The sequence below is a fragment of the Choloepus didactylus genome, chromosome 3 (assembly GCF_015220235.1).
Source record: "Choloepus didactylus isolate mChoDid1 chromosome 3, mChoDid1.pri, whole genome shotgun sequence".
In the NCBI taxonomy this organism is placed as follows: domain Eukaryota; kingdom Metazoa; phylum Chordata; class Mammalia; order Pilosa; family Megalonychidae; genus Choloepus; species Choloepus didactylus.
The window spans coordinates 23,178,481-23,198,641 of NC_051309.1; the positions used below are offsets into that span (position 1 = coordinate 23,178,481).

The 20,161-nt window shown below is 38.8% G+C and overlaps 1 pseudogene; it reads left to right on the forward strand.

Annotated features, from left to right (window-relative positions):
- LOC119530215 overlaps positions 1-20,161 on the forward strand; it is a 57,647-nt pseudogene that overhangs the window by 35,202 nt on the left and 2,284 nt on the right.

The window sequence follows — 20,161 nt, forward strand, 5'->3', positions numbered from 1 at the left end:
TACATGTAAGGGGGTTAAAAGGGTGCTTAGCACATAGTAAGCACCATGCAAGTTTTAGCTATTATTCTCCTTTCCTCCTCCTGCTCCTTTGTCTTTTCTTCCTCCATTTTTATACCTCTTCCTTCTTTGTAAGAAACAGAAGCATATTCAAATAAACTCAAGTGAAAGTGAAAGTTGTAAAAAACACAGATCCCATGAATTAAAAAAAAAAAAAAAGTTGAGGAGAACCTAAGACGGTGGCTAGGAGAGACAGGGCAAAAAAACACCTCTGTGAAAAATACTAGATAGAGGCTGGAAAGTGACCCAGAACACCAATTCCAGCGATGCACCAGCTGGACAAGGTGTGCTAAATCCACAGGGACTGTGCACTTGGAGAAACTGGGAGTCTGTGTTCTGAAACGAGTGAGTGAGCCTGCTGAAGGTCCAGCAGCCATGCTGCAGTGTGGGGAAACCATGGGTTGGCATTTGGAAGAGGACAAGTTCTTTTTAAAAAAAAAAAAAAACAACAAAAGTGGCTCCAGATATGGCAGCGAGAACCACACAGTGAAGCGTGGCAGGAAAGGGCTGTGCGAACACCTCAATATCTGGCGTGGAAGACAGCCTTTCACGCACCCACTGCTAATTGTCTCCGACTGAAGAGGGCAGAGGTGAGCCAAAAGGGGAAAAAACGCATGTCCCTTGAAGCCATCTTCCTGGCAGGCTGGGAATGCTCCTGCCTTGTGCCAGAGCCACAGCCCAGAGCCACCTCAAGGGACCCAGTGTGATGGGAAGTGTTTCTGGCAATGCCATGCACATGCCACAATATCAGGCATGGAGAATAACCTTTTGTGCACCCACAGCTAATTGTCCCGGAGCAGGGAAGGTGGAGCTGTGCGAAAAGGAGGAAATTAACAAGCCTCATTCAGCCATCTTTACAACAGGTTGGGAATGCCCCTGCATGGCCCGGCAGCCCAGGGCTTCCCTTGAGGGACAGCATGCACTAGTGATGTAGCACAGCCTTCCCTCATCAGAGGCCCTAGAAGGGCATGGCTTAGAAGAGACAATCTGTGGCAAGACAGAAATGAAGTTTAGACTCTTGCAACAACCTTAAATCTCCTAGAACACCTGGTAGGTTTCATTATTAAAGCTGCCCTGCCTCCCTAAACACTCAGACACATGCCCCACATTCAGGGTGGACAGCACCAACAACACACCCAAACTTGGTGCACCTATTGGACCCCACAAGAACCAGACCCCCACACACCACAAAGACAAAGTTGGGGAGAACTGACTTGAGGGGAATAGGTGACTCACGCATGCCATCTGCTGGTTAGTTAGAGAATGTGTACACCACCAAGCTGTAGCTCTGACAAATTAAAGATTGGTGTCTGAATAATCCTTCATATCCTAAAAGAACCCTATCAAGCAAAGCAAATGCCAAGAGCCCAAAAACAACATAAAATTTTAAAGCACATGAAAAAACCAGACGATATGGATAACCCAAACCCAAACACCCAAATCAAAAGATCAGAGGAGACACAGTACTTGGAACAATTAATCAAAGAACTAAAGACAAACATCGAGAACATGGCACAGGATATAAAGGACATGAAGAAGACCCTAGAATAGTATAAAGAAGAAATTGCAAGAGTAAATAAAAAAATAGATGATCTTATGGAAATAAAAGAAACTCGACCAAATTAAAAAGATTCTGGATACTCATAGTACAAGACTAGAGGAAGCTGAACAATGACTCAGTGACCTCGAGAACCACAGAATGGAAAATGAAAGAACAAAAAAAAGAATGGGGAAAAAATAAAAAAAAAATCAAAATGGAGCTCAGGGATATGATAGATAAAATAAAATGTCCAAATATAAGACTCATTGGTGTCCCAGAAGGGGAAGAGAAGGGTAAAGGTCTAGAAAGAGTATTCAAAGTAATTGTTGGGGAAAACTTCCAAAACCTTCTACACAATATAAATACACAAAGCACAAATGTCCAGCGGACTCCAAATAGAACAAATCCAAATAAACCCACTCCAAGACATACTCTGATCAGACTGTCAAACACTGAAGAGAAGGAGCAAGTTCTGAAAGCAGCAAGAGAAAAGCAATTCACCACATACAAAAGAAACAACATAAGACTACGTAGTGACTACTCAGCAGCCACCATGGAGGCGAGAAGGCAGTGGCATGACATATTAAAAATTATGAGAGAGAAAAATTTCCAACCAAGAATACTTTATCCAGCAAAACTCTCCTTCAATTTGAGGGAGAGCTTACATTTTTCACAGACAAACAAATGCTGAGAGATTTGCTAATAAAAAAACGTGCCCTACTTCAGATACTAAAGGGAGCCCTACCGACAGACAAACAAAGGAGAGAGAGATAGAGAGAAATTTCACAGACATATATATATAACATTACATCCCAAATCACCAGGGTACACATTCTTCTCTAGGGATCACAGAATGTTCTCCAGAATAGACCATATGCTGGGACATAAAACAAGCCTCCATAAATTTAAAAAAATTGCAGTTATTCAAAGCACATTCTCTGACCACAGTGGAATACAAATAGAAGTCAATAACCATCAGAGACTTAGAAAATTCACAAACACCTGGAGGTCAAAAATGAGGGGGAGATGAAAACATTCCTAGATAATCAAAAGTGGAGGGAGTTCATCACCAGTAAGTAGATCAGTCCTATAAGAAATGCTAAAGGGAATTGTGCAGGCTGAAAGGAAGGGACACTAAACAATTGACTGAAACCACATGAAGAAATAAAGATTTCCAGTAAAGATCACATGGTAAATATAAATGCCAATACTATTTTATTTTTGATTTATAACTCCACTATTTACTTCCTACAGGATCTAAAATACATGAAGTGAAATGATAAATCAGTAGTTTTGGACTCAATGTAAAATACGTAATTTTTGACAAGAACTACAGAAAGGTGGGGGAATGGAGGAGTACAGGAACATAGTTTATTTGTCCTATTGAAGTTAAGGTGGTATCCAAGAAAACAAGTTTGTTATAGACTTAAGGTGCTAAATTTAAGCCCCACAGTAAACACAAAGAAAGTATCAGAGAATATGACCACAGAGATGAAAAGTAGAGTATGGGTTACAAGAAGTGGGGGAAGGGGCAATAGGGAGTTAATAAGAAATGATTGTAGGGTTTCCATTTGGGGTGAAGGGAAATTTCTAGTAATGGATGGTGGGAAGGTGATGGCATTGCAACATTGTGAATGTAATTAATCCCACTAAATGGAATGCTTGGGAGGAGTTGGAATGGGAAGATTTATGCTGTATATATGTTTCCACAATTGAAAAAAAAGACAGTTTAAATAGATAATGACAATTAAATGCCATAGGTAATCCTGGATAAGATCTAAGAATTGAGGAGAAAAGTCTCAAAAGGACACAATTGGGACATAAGAAAAAAATGAAATATAGAATGTAAGCTTTCTATCAATGTTAAATTTCTTGAATTTCTTAACTACACAATATGATTATGTAAATGAATATTCTTGTTCATAGGAAATGTATAAGTGAGTTTTATTATTTGTTCAAGGATGTGTGCAACTTGCTCTCATATGTCCAGAAGACAGAGCAATAGATGATGTATGATAGACAGGGAGGGAGGGATGGAGGGAAAGAAAGAAATGGTAAAGTGACAAAATATTAAACTTGGTAGATCAGGGTATTGGTGGAGGGTGGTTGGGGTATGCTGGAGTTCTGTGTATGGGGTTTGTATTATTTTTGCAACTGTTACTATACGTTTGAATTTATTTCAAAATAAAAAAAAAAAAAAAGTTGCTCCGTGTAGTAGGGAAGGACTCTAAGAAAAAGCATCATTTATCAAAAACCTTGCTCAATTTACATATTCACCTTGTAATTATCTTGCTCCCAATCTAAGAATATTTGGAAATATTGTTTGTGGCAATATTTCTCTATGTGTCTACAATAGAGTAGACATGTTATTTTCAACTGCCCAGTAACTTTTTAAGGAACAATCCCTCTCTTGTTCTTATTCCATGTGATTTAGGTGAGGCTGATCATAATCCATAGATCCAGGGGTGTCCATGACTCTGGCCTAGACAATGGTTGTATGCCAATTCCCTGGCAACAGTGGGTCACAGAAACATAAAAGACCCATGCAGGATCAATTGGAGTTATTCTTTTAACTTTAATTGGAGCTATTCAGATAAACAATCTATTTCTATGGGATTCCTACCTGTAAGCATGATGTAAGATGAAGCTGGCCATCCTGTAATTATGTGATGATGGGCTGGCTAAGACTGAAACCAATCCAGAAGAAATGATTAAGGTAGGAGATGGAGAAAGACAGAATCTCAACAATACTTTTAGGTTATGTGCATAATAATTTCCTGTTTTAGGCTTAAGTTAGTTTGAATTCACATTTCTCTCACTTGCAGCAAAATTATGGGGTATTAAGTAGGAAGAGTTTTGTATGTTTGTAATACTACCTAAAGACTTTATAAAAATAATTTTTTATTTTCACATTTTAAATCACCAAAGATAAAGATAAAGAAGGTTTTAGCTAAAAATGATATAATAGTGATCGCATGTAACCTTCTTCCATAAAGAACTTGAAAAATGGACAAATATTTTTTACTGGGCAACAGTCAGTACTGGACCATGATCTATGAGAGAAAGCAAATAAAATAGGTTAACCCTACAATCACCCCAACTTGGAGTCAATTTTCAGACTATGTAAACAGGGTGGGAAAACTCAATAGAGCCAATAATTTTGCTGAGTTTAGGTGACTTTGATTAGATTTTGAGGAAGTTGAGGCAGATAAAAGCTGTGGAAGAGTTCCTGAAAGGAGAGAGACATGCAGAAATATTCTCAACTCTACAAGTCTGGACAGAGAATAATTAGGAAGTCATATGCTCAACAATTGCCACAATTCATATAGGATGGGGTAATGTTTGAACACTGAACAGTTAGAGAGTCCTTAGTGATCACTTGGAGCAATTGGTGGAGACCTCAGAAGGTTCTTACTGTAGTAGGAGCACTTAATTTCCTGGTAGTAAAAGCTACCCTAATATCCCCAGCAGAGTTTAAAAACAGGTATTGAAGGGCCAAAACACAACCCGTTTCTTGTTAGAGAAGACAACAAAATTGAGACATGAAAATGTAACAATCAAAATGTTCAGCATACAATTAAAAATTCCTAGACCTGCCAAGAAGCAAGAAAATGTGGTTTACAAAAAAGGAGAAAAATCAGTCAACAGCAACAAAAAGATATGACAGAGATAATGGAACTAGAGAATAATAGCATTAAAACAGTAAATATGGCTACATGTAAGTATGTTAAGGAAAATACAAACACAATGAGGAGAGAATTGGGAGGTTTAAAAAAGGAACGCTTAGAAATGAAAACTAAAATCTGTGAAATGAAAATTTCACTAGTTTTGATTAACAATAAAAACTTCAGAAGTAATGATCAGTGAACTTAACATATAGAATAGAATATATCCAAAAAGAAGCATGGAGGGAAAAATAAACTGAAAAAAATTCAGTCTCAGTGTCTTAGTTATCTAGGGCTGCCATAACAAAGTACCACAAACTGGATAGCTTACAGCAATAGGGATTTATTACCTCACAGTTCTAGAGGCTGGAAGTCTGAAATCAAGGTGTTGGTAAGATCGTGCTCCCTCTGAAACCTCTAGAAGAGAACCCTTCCTTGCCTCTTCAAGCTTCTGGAGTTTTCCAGTGATCCTCAGCATTCCTTGGCTTGTAGCTGAATCTCGGCCTCCATCTCATCATGACCTGTCTTGTCTCCATCTTCCCATGGTGCTTTCCCTTGTGACTTTTTCTATGTCTCCTCTCTCCTTTTTATAAGAACACCAGTGTGGCCTCATCTTAACTAATCAACTTCAAATACTCTATTTCCAAATAAGGTGACATTCTGGGACTGGGGGTTAGGATTGAACAAATCTTTTTGAGGGACACAATTCAAGTCATAACACTCAGTGCAGTGGAAAAATGCCAAATAATTATTCTACATTAATTGGATCCTTAGAAGGAGGGGGTTATAGAAAAAATATCTGGAAAAATAATGGCTGAAATTTTTCCAAAAGCAACAAATAGCTACAAGAAGCTCAATGAAATCCAAGACAGACTAAAGTACCATATCACCTCACATAAACCATACCAAATCACATCATAATCAAATTGTTAAAGACCAGTGGAAAAGAGAAAATCTTAAAAGCAATGCAAGAAAAAAGACACATTACATACAGTGGAAGAAAGATAAAACTTACCAAGACTTCTCATCAGAAATTATGTGTAATGGTTACGTTCATGTGTCAACTTCACTAGGTTATGGTGTCCAGTTGTTTGGTTATGCAAGCACTGACTTGACTGGTTACTATTAGGATATATCATAGATTAATTAGGATCTATAGTCAGTTGAGTGCCTCTATGGGTGATTACATCTACAGTTAGGGCTTCATTTATTAGTCAGGGTTCTCTAGGGAAAAAGAAACTACAAGAGATACATGTAAACATTTTGAGCTTTTCATAAGAATTTCCTCATGTGACTGTGGGGATGGGCAAGTCCAGATTCCATAGAGCAGGCCACAAGCTGGGACTTTAATGAAGATTTTAATGAATTCCCCAGAAGAAGCTGTCTGAAGTAGAGATTAAATTCTCCCTTCTAACTGCAGATCATCACTTCTCCTTTAAAGGCTTCAACTGATTGTAAGAGACTTCTCTCATTGTTAAAGGCAATCTCCCCAGTTGATTGTAGATGTAATCAGCTTACTGTTGATTTAAGTCCATGAAAAGTTTTCACAGTAACAATCAGGTCAGTGCTTGCTGGAACAAATAACTGGGCACCATAATCTGACCAATTTGAGAAATGAACTTAACCATTACTGTCCACCCCTTGTCAACTTGGCACCCTGCACATCTCCTTAAAACCATACTTACTCTCTAAAATAAAAACAATAACAGTAATATTTTCAACTAACAATATTCAACTGTCCGGCATACAACTGAAAATGCACTGACTTTCCCCAGAATAGGGTGCAAGTCCTCAGGTAATATTCACTCTTAAACTTGTTATCCTATAATTTAAAAACTATGATGTGAAGTTAGTACAAACTTATGTCATATGACAAGGGGTTTAGTTATGGAAGAAAACAAAGATTTTGCTTTATGTATATATATACAAACATACTCATAACAAAACAAGGAAGAGATATTCATAACCATTTCAGTCCTCATTTCTCTAACTGGTGACATGGTTGTAGCTAATAGTTACAACCATCTCTTTCCCACTACCCACTCCATATTCCCTTTACTCTCAGCAAAGCTGGCTGTGGTTCTTTGCCTGGTGGGGTTGACCCATACCTTCATTCCCTGAATTTTCTGGGCCATTGGTATTCCTGCCTGGATTGGGTTGTTGCAATTTTCTGTTGGACTTTAAAGCACAGGGCATTGTAGTACTAAGAGATGCCCTAGGAGATCCCCTGTATTCAAGGCAAACTCTTCTTTATCCTCATTGTGTAGTTTCGGTCCTATATTTCCTTGATAGTCGGGATCAGTCACCCCAGCCAGTACAGTAATTCCCTTCTTTGCCTGTTGATTCAGAGGCATGAGGAGCCTAAACTGGCCAGGTGACAGTCTTAACTCCCAGTTCAATGGAATCATTGTGTCTCCCAGTGGAAGTACTCCTTTTGGAACTAAGTCCTATAGACCAGCAGAGCTTAAGGTTGAAGGGAGAGGAAGCAAAATTTTTCTAGTCACTTTGTTCCTGTAGGGACAGGAAGCAAAATTTTTCTTTCACTAGGGATAATAGTGAGAGGTGCCACTCACATTTCCACCCCTTGATTCCTGGACCCATGAATCCTGGTTATGGGAGAAACAGCACCATAGAGTGGACAGTAGTTTAGAGTACACACAGTCTCCTGGATAACCCTGCTCCAGCCCTGCAAGGTTTTGCCACCTAGTTGGAACTACAATTGAGACTTCAAAAGGCCATTCCACCATCTATCCACCTAATTGCTTCAGGATGATGGGGAACATGGTAAGGCCATTGAATTCCACATGCATGTGCTCATTCCTGCACTTCATTTGCTGGTGAAGTGGGTTCCTTGGTCAGAAACAATGCTTTGTGGCATACCACGATGGTGGATAATGTATTCTGTAAGTCCATGGGGCTATCCCTAACTGGGTCCAAAACATGACACTAGCCATTCTGTGGCAATAGAAAGTTCTTTGATTGCATTGCCCTGGGTCCAGGCTTCTTCATCTTTCCAGTGAAGTAGTGGGATTAGATGATCTCCAAATTGCTTTCTCACTCTAATGGTATTCAGGTACATAGTGTAGGCAAAACACAAATTAGGAAATTGTATTCCAATAGTGTAGGTTGCACTGTTTAGCCAAAGCACACCAGTTTTCATGAGAGATACCAAAAGGAAGTGTTCTTGGATAAGGATAAAAGGCTAAGCTCTTTATAACAAAAGACCCAAGAATTGCTTGACATAAAAATAAAGGTGTTTATATCTCATTCATGAACCAGTGAGAGGTGAATATTCCACATCAGCAGGCAGCTCTGTTCCACAGTTGTTCAGAGACCCAAGCTAATGGTGGCTCTACCCTCTTCAACATGAGGCTTCCAATGTTGTTTTTGTCATAGCCATTCCAGCCAGCTAGAAGTAGAGAAATAGAGTAAGGAGGAGGCACATGCCTTCTCTTAAAACCCACAACCCAGAAGAGGGTTTTCATTTCATAACATTATACTGGGAAAAAAGTTGGTCCATAGAGAGCCGTAAGTGGAACGGAGGCTGGGAAATGTAATCTAGCCATGACCTTGCCTACAGTGCTCTTACTATGGATGAAGATAAAGAAAGATTTTTGTGGATATTTAGGTTTCTGCCACAGTTCATCATATCTGATCCATTTTGAATTAATTTTTGTATATCATGTGAGGTTGGAGTCCAACTTCACTCTTTCACATACAGAAATCCCATTTCCCAGTACCATTTATTGAAGAGACAATTCTTTCCCCATTACATGGACCTGGCCCCCTGGTGGAGCATCAATTGGCCATAGTATGTGGGTTAATTTCTGAACTCTCTGTGCCCCAACAAAAGACATGCTCTTAATCTTGATCCATGTTTCTGTGGGTGTGAGTTACTTTGTAAATAGAATCTTTAATATATGATATTATTAGTTTAGGTATGACTAAATTTAATCAGAGTGGGTTCCAATCCATAACACTGGAGGCCTTATAAAGAGAGGAAATTCATTTGCAGAAACTAAAAAAAAAAAAAAAAAGCTAGAATACATAGATGCTGGAAGTCAGAGAGAGCCACAGAAGGAAACTGAAGACATTGCCATATGACAGAAGATGTCATTACCAGAATGCTAGAAATCCCAGAAAAAAACATGGCCTTGCCAACATCTTGATTTTGGATTACTAGCCTTCAAAACCATGAGATAATAAATATTTGTTTGTAAACCAAATGATTGCGTGGTATTTGTCATAGCAGCTCTGGCAAATGGAGTGTGAGTTCTCCAACTTTGCTCTTCTTTTTCAAGTTTTGGCTATTCGGATCTAACTTTTCTTCAGTTTTTAAATAAATGATTTCTTAAGTGGGAAAAACCTGTGTCCAAATGTTATTCTAGAAATACAAATATAAAGATGAGTAAATTAAAATTTTGTGAATTGCCTTAATTTCTATTTCTTATATTAAGACATTACCTATCTTTCTGAAATGCTGACAGGAATATTTCTTAGCTAATGTTCAAAAGTTTTTCAATATGGTGAAAATTAAATCTCAAATGCAAATATTTGTCACAAATGATCATCTTTCATACCTATAGAAATAGAGAGCAATTAAGGAAGGGGGAACAATAATCCAAGAAGAACAGATAAGCTATTTAACGTTCTGGGGATGCCCAGGAATGACTATGGTCTGTTAATTTCTGATGGATATAGTAGGAACAAGTTAACAGAAATGTTGCTATATTAGGTAACTTTCTTGGGGTAAAGTAGGAACATGTTGGAAGTAAAGCAGTTATCTTAGGTTAGTTGTCTTTTTCTTACTCCCTTGTTATGGTCTCTTTGAAATGTTCTTTTATTGTATGTGTTTTTTTTTTTATTTTTTTTTAATTTTTTTTTCTCATACAGTTGATTTAAAAAAAAAAGGAAAAGTTAAAAAAAAAAACGAGAAAAAAAAATATGTAGATCCCCCTTGAGGAGCCTGTGGAGAATGCAGGGGTATTGGCCTACCCCACCTCAATGGTTACTAACATGACCACAGACATAGGGGACTGGTGGTTTGATGGGTTGAGCCCTCTACCATAGGATTTACCCTTGGGAAGACGGTTGCTGCAAAGGAGAGGCTATAATTGTGCCTAAGAGCCTCCTCCCGAATGCCTCTTTGTTGCTCAGATGTGGCCCTCTCTCTCTAGCTAAGCCAACTTGAAAGGTGAAATCACTGCCCTCCCCCCCTATGTGGGATCAGACACCCAGGGGAGTGAATCTCCCTGGCAACGTGGAATATGACTCCCGGGGAGGAATGTAGACCTGGCATCGTGGGACGGAGAACATCTTCTTGACCAAAAGGGGGATGTGAAAGGAAATGAAATAAGCTTCAGTGGCAGAGAGATTCCAAAAGGAGCCGAGAGGTCACTCTGGTGGGCACTCTTACGCACAATTTAGACAACCCTTTTTAGGTTCTAAAGAATTGGGGGTAGCTGGTGGTGGATACCTGAAACTATCAACTACAACCCAGAACCCATGAATCTCGAAGACAATTGTATAAAAATGTAGCTTATGAGGGGTGACAATGGGATTGGGAAAGCCATAAGGACCACACTCCACTTTGTCTAGTTTATGGATGGATGAGTAGAAAAATAGGGGAAGGAAACAAACAAACAAACAGACAAAGGTACCCAGTGTTCTTTTTTACTTCAATTGCTCTTTTTCACTTTAATTATTATTCTTGTTATTTTTGGGTGTGTGCTAATGAAGGTGTCAGGGATTGATTTAGGTGATGAATATACAACTATGTAATGGTACTGTGAACAATCGAATGTACGATTTGTTTTGTATGACTGCGTGGTATGTGAATATATATCAATAAAATTAAGATAAAAAAAAAAGAAACCAACAAAACAGACAAAATATTTTACAGCCTTAAGATGAAAACAATAATTTCTTTTAATTGGCTTTATGTGGGTAATACAATGACACTTGTTTAGAAAACCTTTGTTTCCAATTGTTCCATATAAAGTAGGTGAACCATTTTGTAAACCATATGTGTTATCCCAATAAAAGAGTCAACAACACCATGCTGTGACCATGAAAACTGGTGATTGAGTAGATTAATTCTCTGAGAGCTGTCAACAGTTTAATCTGATTTCTGTTTTGGCAAAAGCAAATATAATTAGAATTGGTGGAGTCCATCAGGGAAGGCTTAGAGACTTAATCCAACAATGCAGGTTAAAGAAGGTCACTAATTCTTTGACATGTCTCCGATTCAGAGTGGGGCCTCTGGAATCTGGGTGGGCTTTAGGACTGATTTGAGGAATAGACTATGACAGAAGTCACAATGTGCTGATTTCCACATGTAGAAGATTGGCGGCTTCCATTTCCTGTCTTTTGGAAAACTCAGTTGTTAGAGCCCTGGGCTACTATGTAAGAATGATGACTTTGATAGAGAGATGAAGTCAAGCTCTGAGACCACCTGGAAAGGGAGAACAAATCAGCTGAGCCCAGACTTCCAACCGTACCCACCAAGGAAGAGGAATGAGGCCCTCTTGGACCTTCCAGACCAGACCAGCCTTCAACTAATACCACCAAGTGAATCCAGGGTACCACATGGAGCAAAAAAATCACCCAAATTCTTAATCCACAGACCATTAACATAATAATTTGATTGTTTTATAAGCAACTAAGTTTCAAACATTTGTTATACAGAAATAGATAACCAGAAAAAGGAAGACAATTTTAGAAATTCAAAAATTTAACATTTTAATTTAAAATGGGAACTCTGCTTCCAGCAATTTTGCAGGCTACAGATCCTGAAAACCCTCCCATTATAAACCATGTAAAAATACTGTATAGAACATTTTTTAACCTAATTTAAATGCATAGCTAAGAGGATAAGAAAGTACTCAGAGGGGAAGGAGCCCAGAATGTTTCTAGAGTAGTAAGTGCGTGCTAAAACAGGCAGCTGCCCTGAGGGATTGTCTGACTTCCATAAAGCAAGAGCCTTGAGTTTTAATGGCTGAGACAAAGCCTTGGGCCTTCTCAAATTAGGAAATTGGAAGAGAGATGTTGGACAAAGCCAAAAGCCTAAAGGATTGTGCCCTGACTGAGAGTCTGGATAGAAAAATATCAGCCCTGCGAAGGGATATAATAGGGGAAGAATTTTTGACTTTGAGTGAAGGAAAAAACAAGACAGACATCTTGGAGAATCTGTTAACAGAAGCAAGTCCTCAAATGGATTTGAGGGCCCAATTTCAAACTACCTACATACTCCAAAAAAAATAAGAAATTAATTTAAAGCAGTTTGAAATTGGGAACAGTTGCAGGTAGCTAACAAAAACAAAGGCAAATCCCCCTAAATATTGGACTCTTAACCTAGATCTCGTAGGCTTTCTACATACAGAGGCAGTGTTTACCAGAGCTGACTTGTGCCTGCCTGAGTGTGCCATTTGTGCATATCTATTCCCAACTCCGCATTCAGAGACAACAATGTGGCATTACGAGTTTGAATTTGAGTACTGCGAGTATATTTACACCACAGAAATGGGCAAGCACCACAATTTGGGGCTTTTTATTTTTTTTCAAAGCAAGCCTGTTTAACAAACAAAGGCCCAGTATAACTGGGATCATCACTGAAAATCCCACAACACACTACAAACAAGAGTCAGCAGAAACCAAAAAGAAAAGCACAATTAAACCTGTAAGAGCTTCAGATGATAGAACTATCAGATGAAGAATATAAAATGAGCACCTTACACAAGCTTACAGAAAAGGGAAATTATGCACATAGGGAAAGAATAAAAGATTATCAAAAACAATTAAATAGATTTGAAAAAGAACTTAATATTGGAGAAGCAAAAATACAAAGAAAAGGACTTGAGAATATTTAATTATTTGAAAATCTAGTGTTTAGATTCCAAATTTGCTGATTTTTTTTAATCATAAAAGGGTATTGAATTATGTCAAATGATTATCTACATCTAACAAAATGATTATACAAGTTTTTTATTGTGTTAAGAAGATGAATTATGTTTACTTTGTAATGCATTTCTAGGATTAAACTCACTTAGTCATTCTGTATTATAGTTTCTGAAGAGTGATAGATTCTAACTGCAAATGTTCTGTTGAGGATTATTGTCTCTTTGCTCATGATGGATATTAGCATTTAGTTTAACTTTCTTGTAATGAATTAGTGCTCTCTTGGTATCACGGTAATGCTGATTGCATAAAAGGAGTTAGGAAGTATTCCCTCTTCCTCTTTCCCAAAAGTTTTTGTGTAAGATTGAAATTATTTGTTTCTTACATGTTTGACAGAATTCACCAATGAAGCAATCTGGGATTGGAGATTCCTTTGTGGGAACATATTTAATTAAAAATTCAATTTCTTTAATGAGTATAGGGTCATCCAAATGTTTTATTTTTTTTCTTGAATAAATTTTGGTAATATATCTCTTTAAGGAAGTTCCTCATTTTGCCTTGGTTGTTGAGCTTATTGACATTCATAATATTCCTTTATTTTTGTTTTAATGCCTGTAGTATTAACATAATATTGCTATTTTATGCTATCTTTTTTCTTTATCAGTCCAGCCAGAAGTTTGTTAATTTTATCAGTTTTTTTTCCAAAAATGAACTCTTGGACTTCTTTTCTTTTTAAAAGAAATTATTTCTACTCTAATCTTTACTATTTCTTTTCTTCTACTTATTTGGGTTTAATTTATTCTTTTTCTAGGTTATTAAGTTGGATGATTAGCTCACTGATCTTAAATCTTTCTACTTTCTAGTAACTATAAATTTCTTTCTGAGTATTGTGTTATTTATATTTCACATGGTTTGTTTTCATTTTAATTCTGTTCAAAATATTTTCTAATTTCCCTTGCAATTTATTCTTTAATCCATGGATTTAATCTCAAAATATTTAGGGATTTTCCAGATGTCTTTCTATTATTGATTTCTAAATTAATTTTGTTGTGGTCAAAGAAGATATTATGTATGATTTTGGCCTATTAAAATTTATTGATACTTGTTTTCTAGACCAGCATGTGATCGATCTAATGTTCTCTGTGCACTTACGCAGAATGTGTATTTGCCTTTGTTGGATGAGGTCTTTCACAAATCTCAATTAGGTTAATTTGGATAATAGTAGTTAATATTTCAAAGCTTCTATATCCTTACTGATTTTCTGCCTATATATTCTTTCAACCAATAGAAGCAGATCATTGAAAGTTTCTACCACAATTGTGGATTTGTTACTTCTCCTTTCATTTTAAAGTTTTTGCTACATGTACCTTAAAGGTGTTTTGGCTATGTACTCATTGAGGATTGTCTTTTTGATGGATAATCCCCTTATTATTATGAACTGTCACACTCTATTCCTGGTAGTATTCCTTATTCTAAAGTCTTTTTAATGTGATACTAATATAACTACTCCTGCATTCTAATCTTAATGTTTGCATGGTGTGCCAGTTTGAATGTATTGTGTCCCCCAAACGCCATTATCTTTGATGTAGTCTTGTGGGGCCGACCTTTTGGTGCTGATTAGATTTGCTTGGAATGTGCCCCACCCAGCTGTGGGTGATGACTCTGATGAGATATTCCCATGGAGGCATGGCCCCACCCATTCAGGGTGTGACTTGATCGGTGGAGCCATATAAATGAGCTGACTCAAAGAGAAGGAACTCAGTGTAGCTGTGAGTGACGTCTTGAAGAAGAGCAAGCTTGCTAGAGAGGAACATCCTGGGAGAAAGCCATTTTGAAACCAGAACTTTGGAGCAGATGCCAGTCACGTGCCTTCCCAGCTAACAGAGGTTTTCCGGACGCCATTGGCCATCCTCCAGTGAAGGTACCCGATTACTGATGTGTTACCTTGGACACTTTATGGTCTTAAGACTGTAACTGTGTAGCCAAATAAACTCCCTTTTTATAAAAGCCAATCCATCTCTGGTGTTTTGCATTCCGCAGCATTAGCAAACTAGAACACATGGCATATCTCTTTCCATCCTTTCCTTTCAATTTATCTGTCTTTATGCACAAACCCAATTTCTTATAGACAGAATATGATAAGTCCTTGCTTTTTTATCTAGGCTGGCAATCTCTGCCTTTTAATTGTAGAATATCAAGCATTTCATTTAATGTAAGTATCGATATGGTTTGGTTTATATTGCTAATTACTATTGTTTTCTTCTTTCCATCTGTTCTTTATTAATTTTGTCCTTTTTTCCTGCTTTCATTTAAGATGGAGTAGACTTTATGTTCTAGTTTGCTAATGCTGTCAGAATGCAAAACACCAGAAACGGATTTGCTTTTCTAAAGGGGGTTTATTTGGTTACAGAGTTACAGTCTTAAGGCCATAAAGTGTCCAAGGTAATGCATGAACAATCGGGTACCTTCACTGGAGGATGGCCAATGGTATCTGGAAAACCTCTGTTAACTGGGAAGGCACGTGGCTGGCGTCTGTTCCAAATTCTGGTTTCAAAAGGGCTTTCTCCCAGGACATTCCTCTCTAGGCTGCAGTTCCTCAGAAATGTCACTCTCAGTTGCTGTGGGACATTTGTCCTCTCTTAGCTTCTCTGGAGCAAGAGTCTGCTTTCAATTGCCATCTTCAAACTGTGTTTCATCTGCAGCTCCTCTCTCAGCTTCTATGCATTCCTCAAAGTGCCCCTCTTGGCTGTAGCAAGCTCGCTCCTTCTGTCTGAGCTTATATAGTATTCCAGTAAACTAATCAAGGCCATACCGAATGGGAGGGGCCACACCTCCATGGAAATTATCCAGTGATAGATCCCTCCCACAGCTGAGTAATCACATCACCACAGAAGCATCCAAAGTCTCCAACCCAATCAACACCAATACGTTTCCTGCCCACACAAGACTGCATCAAAGATAATGGCATTTTAGGGGACATAATTCATGCAAACTAGCACACTAATACTCCATTATTGGTTTATTAGTAGTATATCTTTGTTTTGACTTTTTTAGTGGTTCCTGTAGGATATATCTTTATAACAACCTAAATTGAAATAATATTTTGTATGTATATATTACTATATAATGAAAGACTCAGGGAAAAAATATGAAGATATTTGTGTCCCATATAAATGCTCACATTTTGGAATATCACAATATGCCAGGTCCTAAGGCACTGGTGAGACAAAGATAGTTCAAGAATTAGGCTAAGAGTGAATGACCAGAAAGTCAACAGGAGCAGAGCTCCAGCTACTTGCTAGTTAGCAAGAGCCAGCAGAACTCTAGTCCTAGAAGTACCATGGTGTTGGGATTTTTTCCAGATGAGGTGTTGAGACCAAGCTTTGATCAGAGTAAAGGACATGTAACCAATATTAGGAATAAAGCATAAGCCCATTTATTGGAGTTGGATACATGAATATAAAAATGAGGGGACTAAGTTCCCTAAGTTGTGGCTAAAGTTCCTTAAAACTTTCAGAATTTGATCAGAGACTCACCCAAGCATAAATGAAGAGACTGAGAACTTGACAATTTGTCACCAGGAAGATGGGAAATGACATGAAAAAATAAACCATAGATACCAGTGAGCAGCAGCAGGTGGTAAACAGTAATCAAATGAAAGTGCAAAAGGAAGTGGGTGATTCCTAAGCTTGTATATTTAGTTATGTAGATATTAAACTGACCTCTGTATTTGATAGGTTACAAAGTTAAGAGCCAGCAGAGGTGAGGCAGCCAAAACAAATTAATGATGTGGATGAAGTTTTAAAATAGGACAAGCAGTAGGAAATACAATAGGGAATGGTAGAGACAGACTTGAAGTAGATCATGGGAGCCTCATCCAAAAAGAGCAGATGCAACTGAGCCCTAGCAAAATGAGGCTGAGCCTTGTGGGAGGGCATGGGTAAAGGGATGTAAAGAACTATAAAATGGTGAGCTTTAACAGTTTCTTCCTGGTTAGCTAGGGGTTTGAACAATTGTCTCTCTGGCATCTCCATTTGCTTTAAGGCAATGCTTCTTAAAAGTGGATGGAGCTGAGAGATTCAGAGAATTAAAAGGACAAATACCACTTTCTTAGAACTCTGGAAGACAGTAGAGACTGCAGAAGGGCCCCACAAATGCTGAATTGAAAGAAAAGGAAAATACCAGGTAGGAAACTTCCATCCCAGACCCCTGGATCCACTTCCTCATACTCACTTGGTCCTGTGCGGCTTGGGAGTTGCTCAGAGGCAGTGGCCCAGATCCCTCTCCCCTCCCACCAGGGACAACAGTGAAGAGTCCCATGCACATCCAGGCATAGGAACCCAAGTCCACAGAGACCTGGGGGCAGTCTCCTCAGACACCATGGTGGGAAGAAAGCAGTGGTATGATATATTTAAGGTACTGAAAGAGCACCTTAAAAAATGAGGGACCATTAAAAATATTCATAGATAAACAGAAACCGAGAGAGTTTGTCAATAAGAGGCTTACCTTATGATGATTACTAAAAAGAGTTCTGAAAATTGAAAGGAGAAGACCAGAGAGAATGGCTTGGATTAGTGTGAAGAAATGAAGATTTTCAGTAAGGGTAACTAAAAGGGTAAATTCAAAATCCAGTAGTACTATATCCTCAATAGACAACTCTACTCTTTATTTCCTATAAGAATCAGAGTACAGCAGAACAAGAAAAAGGCAGGCTGGGTGCTGGAAGCGTCATTGGAGTTGGCTTCATTTGTAAGTCCTGCTGAGGAGCTGGAGGTCAGGCTGCAGTTACTTCTGTGTCTGTTTCTGGTCCCTGGCCCCTCAGTGGCGTGGCATGTTGAGGCAGCATTGAAGTGGCCCATGGAGATTGAGATAGTGATGCTGAGCCCTGGCTCCCCAAAGCAGTGGTGCCCTCTGCCTGGCTCCAGTCCCAGCCTTAGGCTCTGAGCTGCCAATGCTGCTGCTTCAGACACAGAGCCCACCACAGACTCTGCAGCAGCCTGCTCTGCACAGTAGCAAATGATGCCTTGCAACTCTGGAGCAAACATTCAGAACATAAGCAAGGATATAGTCATTACTAGAGGTAGAGACATTTAGAAGGTGTTCTTAATCAGAGTGAAGCTTGTACTTTGGAAAGGTATCCTCACTCTTCAGCACCTTGCTACCCAGGTTCTTTCTGGATATAGAAGGACCAGCTCACCTTTACGTTCCATCAGGTTGGAGTAATATGTGAGCAGCTCTTAAAAGACTATGAAGAAGGAGGAAAAAGATGGCAGCATAGAGAGGAGTGGAAGTTAGTTAGTCCCCCTGGAACAACTAATAAACAACCAGGAACAACTGGTAAACAATGTGGAATAACTGCTGGGGGAAAACCATGACTGTCTACCCATTGTTCACCAACCTGGATTGGGAGGAATACCCAAGATCACAGCATAAAATCTGTAAGTAAAACCTGTGGAACTGAGCTGAGAGGCCCCTCCCCCATGACTGCTGGAACTGCAAAACCTTGCTGTGGCAGAAAGCAACATTCCCAGAGTGAGTGAATATAGCTTAGTCCAGGCCCAACTCAGGTTTTAATTAACAAATGTGGACTGCTCAATGCAAGCTATGAATCTGCAACAACGAGACAGAGGCTTTTGGTGATGAATGACTTTGGAGAACTGGAGGACCTCTCTGGGAGGGAGGGGGAGCCCAGAGGACCAGATGCTATCTCTGGCTGACAGGTGAAATTGAGGGTGGTCATGGACTGGCCCTGAAGGAGGGGCTTTCTGTCCTGTTTTCAGCTCTGTGGAAAAAGTCTCAGCCATTTTCAGTTACCAGTGCTGTGACCCAGACAAGGGTAAAGATAGAGTAGAGAGACTATTCAAATACAAATGATATCTCCCTAGTTTGTGTATCTTCCCTAAGAGGAAGAAGGTGGTGCCAAGCTCTACTACCTGCCTTCCATTCAGAGCCAGACCCTAGAGCCTGGGGGAAAAGTCATGGGTCACACCTTCTTACACCAGTCAGGAGTGACAGGCTGACAGGCACCACCTGCTAGGCAGAAAAGCACAGTGGCTTGAGGCCTCACAGTGTATGTCAGACTTCTAAGGCACACCCTAAGGGAAACCTGATATTATTGCCTCCTTCTGAATTATGAGCCCATTCTGGTCTGGGAAAACCTGATTGGAGTTACCAAGGAAACCAGATGCCTAGACAACAGAAAACTACAACCTACATGAAGAAAAATGAAGTTATGGCCCAGTCAAAGGAACAAACTTACACTTCAACTGAGAAACAGGAATTCAAACAACTAATACTAAATCAATTCAAAAAGTTTAGGGAAGATATGGCAAAAGAGATGAAGATATAATGAAAACACTGGGGGTACATAAGGTAGAAACTGAAAGTTCGAAAAAACAACTGGCAGAATCTAAGGAAATGAAAGGCAGAACACAAGGGATGAAAGACACAATGGAGACATACAACAGCAGATCTCAAGAAGCAGAAGAAAACACCCAGGAATGAGAGAATAATCTTATTCTGAAAGTCCACCAGAAAAGAACAGATAGAGAAAACAATGGAAAAATATGAACAACATCTCTGGGAATTGTATGACAACACAAAATAAAGGAATGAATGTGTCATGTGTGTCCCAGAATGAGAAGAGAAGGGAAAAGGGGCAGAAACAATAATAGAGGAAATAATCAATGAAAATTTACCATCTCTTATGAAAGACAAAATTGCAGATCAAAGAAGCACAGCATACCCCAAACAGAAGAGATCTGAATAGGCCTACAGCAAGACACTTAATAGTCAGATTATCAAATGTCAAAGATAAGGAGAGAATCCTGAAAGCAGCAAGAGGAAAGCGATTCATCACATACAAAGGAGGCTTGATATGACTATGTGTGGATTCCTCAGTAGAAACCATGGAGGCAAGAGAGGTGGGGTGATATATTTAAGATACTGAAAGAGAAAAACCACCTCCCAAGAATCCTATATCCAGCAAAACTGTCCTTCAATT